The sequence below is a fragment of the Frankliniella occidentalis genome, unplaced genomic scaffold (assembly GCF_000697945.3).
Source record: "Frankliniella occidentalis isolate FOCC.00 unplaced genomic scaffold, Focc_3.1 Scaffold52, whole genome shotgun sequence".
Taxonomy (NCBI): Eukaryota; Metazoa; Arthropoda; class Insecta; order Thysanoptera; family Thripidae; genus Frankliniella; species Frankliniella occidentalis.
Window position 1 is genome coordinate 33,732 of NW_026267182.1, and position 4,841 is coordinate 38,572.

General features: G+C 58.7%; 1 protein-coding gene across 1 annotated transcript in view; it reads left to right on the forward strand.

Annotated features, from left to right (window-relative positions):
- LOC113206033 (afadin) overlaps positions 1-4,841 on the forward strand; it is a gene marked incomplete at its 5' end in the record, with an annotated part of 88,915 nt that overhangs the window by 22,664 nt on the left and 61,410 nt on the right.

Below are 4,841 nucleotides of genomic sequence, written 5' to 3' on the forward strand. Positions count from 1 at the left end.
GCCCCTCCTCCCACCCTCCCTCTCGCCCCTTCTAGTCAGTTCGGGAACGAACGGTCGTCACCGTCGTGGTCGTCACAAGGCAAACGTTCGCGGACTTTGTCGCAGGGACCCGCGGGGGCGGCTATTGACCGTTGCGCCGCGCGTGCGTCGGGGTTGCCTGCCTGCCGAGTGTGGTGGAATGTTGCTGTACCGCTCTTTTGCCCGCGTCCTCCTCCCGGACGACACGCCTTCGTCCTGGGATCCCCCGGCCGCGCGCGGCCCTGTGGGGAGGGGTGTGGCCCGTCCGCCCCGCGCGCCCGACGCACCTGGTAAATGTCAGAGAAGGCTGCGCGAGACAGACTGCGCCGGCCGGCCAGAGCGACGCCACTTTAGTACAGGCGGACCAGCCGGGCTATCTCTCTGGACGGCTGTGGCGCGTTTCTGCACTGGAATGGCCCTTTTCACTTTTCCTCCTTTTGGGGGTTGTGTAGTCCTTCCCGCGGTGGTCGTGCTGCTGTCACGGGGGTGGTGGGTCTCTCTTCTCGGTCTCCTTGAAACAAGCGTCCTATATATATATATCAGCTTTATTGGTTGCCGTGAGCAGCAGCGTCCCGACGACCCCATCCCACGGCGCCTATCCCGCCCCTGTAACTGTAACAAGCTAGTTTGGTCTGACGCCCGCCGTGCCCTGCCCCGCCCCGTCCTGCCGTGCCCCGCCCCGCCCCGCCGGCCGCGGGCTGTGTTGTTGGTCACCGCGGGCCGGGCGGCGGGGAGGTGGCGGGGGAGGAGGGGAGGAGGGGAGGGGGAGTGAGGGAAGTCCTGGCCGGCGGGGACGCGGCGCGGCCGGAGCCAGTGCCGTGTGGAGCGGCGCCCCGCCCGGACCTAAGTGAGCAGTCCTCCGGCCGCGCCCCTGCGCCCCCGCCGCCGCGCCGCCCACCTCGCGTCCACCGGCTCGCCGCCAACATGATGGAATGGGGCCTGAGACGTACGTAACGCGCAAGACTGCACTGCACTGCCTTGCACCTGATTTGCATCTGTGTTTCACTGGAAACTCAAAGTGTGTGTCTGTCGCACAGTTGTTGTGTGAATGGCCACTCCTTCACTTAAGGGAGGTAGGGTGTAAACCGAGGGGGCAATAACCCCCTTTTGATGTGAACACACACGATTCTCGAAATACTGGATTACCAGTGATTCACGTCCGCTTATATTTATTCCTTAGGTTTTCTGGTGGTAGAAAACGCTTATTTCGACTAATTTGTGCCAGTTTCACTAGTTTCTCCCTTAGTCCAAGCGATTTCTGTTGATTTCGATTAGTTTTTGTCCAGGTGATTCCCAGGCAGGTGCACACATAAGTCCTGGAGTTGTTATGCCCCCTCGGTGTAAACTTTCTATTGGAATTCACACACTTGAGCCTCCGTGTGTACTGCACGAATAGCGCTCACACACCTGCACGTGTGCGACATTCGCGCACACTTGGGTTCCCGGTGTATTTGCGCTTAGAATGATGCAGGTGGACAAGCACCCGGGCCGACCCGGGCTGAGCAGTGCAGGGGAGGGGTTAGTTTTGACGCCTCCTCATGCATTCGTTGATTGTTTTTTTTGTGTCGCATCTTGGTCTTCCCCGCCCTAATGTATTTTTTGTGTGATAGCTGTTTCACTGTGTGTGACATTTGGCACTAGCACTTTAATTCGTGTTTAAAATTCTCGTTCACTTCCATTTTTGTACGCACAGTTGCACTTGATCTGAAAGGGGCCGGGAAAGCCATGTCATTCACAGTTTAGCGTGTGACTTTTAGTCAATAGTGCCTGTCCCATTCAAAAAAAAAAAAAGTTTGTGACCTGGTTTGTCACAGTCACACGATCAGGTGTTCGAACGTCACACTCCTGATTAGCTTAGTGTTTATTTCAACATACGACTGCTTCTGCAAGAACATCATAATGCCCGCGTTTTGTTCGTTAATTTGCGCTCACGCGTTCCGCCCCTCTTTAGCTGTTTTTTGCAAACCCGCCCTGAATTGTATGGCTCTCTGCGAGCTCTGTGCACGCCGGCCTCGCTCGCAGTAGAGACAGAGGGTTCCGTTTTCCTACTTTGCGCCGTTTGCAAAATGAATGGCTCGAATGGCCCTCACCTGGTTTGCCGCTCTACTCTGCAGCACGGACACGAGCGCTGCTCGGCCCCCCTCTATCCTATCGTGGGGAATGAGGGGGGCGGCACTTGGTGATTTTACGACCTGGAAGGGTTGCAGCAGCGGCCACCAACGCCGGGAGGGTGCGCGGGCCGCGACCCGCTGGTATTTGCCTCCTCGTGTCCGGCGGCGCGTGGCGGCCACGTGACGAGCTCGTCCAAAGCCTCGCCGGACACGTGAGCGAGGGCCGAGGAGGAAGAGGAGGAGGAGGAGAAGCGGCCCGTGGACCTGACGATCGTCGTAAAAGTGCATCGGTGGCATTTATGGGGTGAGAGGACGGGGTGGTGGCAAAGTACTCGGGCATTTCTGTCCCCGCCCGTCCACCGACCGTTGTTGCAGCAACCCTCCTCCGCCCCCTCCTACTTTTACCCCGCGGAGAAGGCCTAGGGAGAGGGAGGGAGGGGGTGGGGGTGGGGTATCTCGTTCGAGGGGATTTAGCTAAAGCCTCCTCTGCTGCTGCTAGTCGCGTTTTTATTTTATTTTCATGGAGGTGTAATCTTTCTCAGCGCCACTGAAGGAGGCGTCCCTAGAGAGCAGCAGCAGGAGGAGAGGGGGAAGAGGGGCTATAGATAGAGATACTCCGAACCGCCCCCGCACTCTGTCAACTTGTAACTTGGCTTAAAACATCAAACTCCAGCCCCCTACCCGCGCCCCCACCCCCCACCGACCGCTTCCTTATAAAGAGATAAAAATCATTAGGACGTGCTGACGCATTTGCACGGCCGCCGTCTTGAGAGAATAAATAACTGCTGGACACGCTCGCCACGTGTGTGGTGCACTAGGATGTGTATTTGACCCGCACCGTTTGCCCACTGATTGAATGTGTCCCTGTTGCTCTCGTTTGTGTTGCTGTTGTCCGTACGTTACGGCGCCGGGCCTGGGCGACTGGCAGCGTGGGATTGGTGTGATCCGCCCGCTGCGCTGCTGTGGCCAGCCCGAGCTGGCAGCCTCCGCCGTGGTGGCGCCGGCCAGGCCCGGCTGGCAGTCTGGCGCACGCATTGTGACCGTCCGTCCGTCCATTCAGCCCGTACTTCCGTACTTCCGGTCGCGCGGGGCGAGGCAGGCGCGGTCCCCGGGAGCGCGAGGTGAGGCGCGGCCGCGCACGGCTGCATAGCTTTGAGGTGTCAAAGCGCCAGCGGCAGCGGCCCATACCCGACCTCTGACCCAGGCCAGCGGTGACCCTGACCTACGTAGGGAGAGACCTTTGGGCGTCACAATACACCTTCCGATAATAATTGTGTTTGTTGTCGCTGCTGCTGTTACACACCATTGTGCGTGCTCTGCGCCACTTGTGTGCACCGCCTCGTGTACTTTCGCGCCCTACCTCGATGGCGACGACCTTGCGGCACGGGTGGTGCGGTGTAGGCGAAAAGTGACCCTGATGGGTATCTACCCCTTTGCGCAGGGTCGGGCGATTACAAGGCCCGCGGGCATGCCCTATACCCCCGCGGGAGATCCCTCCCTCCGCCCCTATTTCCATTGCACTCTCGCTTTTCTCTCCCCCCCTTCTTGTAAAAACCACCCCCTACCGGTGCGTGTCTTGCGTTTGTTACGCCGTAGTCAGTGATCGGCAATCGATACCGTTTGGCCCGGTGGCCCCCCCTGGTGTACTCGATGGATGGGGACTCTAAAGGCAGGTAGAGGGTGCGGGCGGGAGGAGCCTTCGAGGGATGATGGCATCGGATGATTACATTATATGTATTATTATTTTGCGATGATCATGCGGGTCAGTAGGGTAGCTTTGCGAAGGGGTGGGACTCCCCTTTTCCTACCTTCGGAAGGTGGACAGAAGCAGAGGTACAATAAACTGCAAAAATATGATCTTGTTTGATGGGTTTATTTCTTTTCTCTTTTCCTTGTTTTTTGCTGTTATTGACGTGGTGAACCTTAGCCAGTCTGACCGATCGAATGGGTCCTGATTTCTCACGCCGCCTGTGTGTGCGACGCCTATCAGTGACGCCTGCTGTGCTTGCAGCGGCGTGGTGTTGGTGCCCCCCACCTTTCCCCCCACTTTTTCCCCTCCTCTATTTTTGCCGATAATGCCACACACACGGAACGTTACCGGTCGGTGTGCTGCAGCTCATGAGCTTGGCTTACTGTCCGCGCCGCAGTCCTCGCGAGTCACGTGAGGTTTATTTTTTGTCTTTTTTGCCATCGTCCGTCGATACGTAATGATGAGTGACAAAAATGTACTGCAGGGTGGACAGCAAGCGGCTGTGCGGGCTGTGCGACTGTGCGACTGGCTGGCGCGTGGCTCTCCGCTCCCGATGGTCTGGACAGTAGGACGGGCAGAAGTCGTCGGGCTGGGGTGCTGGTCGGGGTGGTGTCGTCCACCGGGTCGGGATGGACGTGTAGATAGATGACATTTTCCGTTATCGGCAGCGCGTCGCCCTCGCCCGGCCCCGGGCCCGCGGTGCTGTTCTGTTTGTTACACGCTCTCTCTCCTCTTCGCCAAGGTCGCTTGTGGGATCGCACCGGTTTATTGGTCGATTGATCGACCTGAGTGAGTGGATAACATAAATGAATTAAACGTGTCCCCTGTCCCGTGGTGTTGGCCCGGTCGTCGTCCCCCTCCCCCCCCCTTCCGGCCTTTGCGTCCGACCTCCACGCGCCCTCGGCCTTAACTGCGAAGTTTAGCGCCGCCTCCCCCCCCTCCCCCTCCGTCTCCCCCTCCCG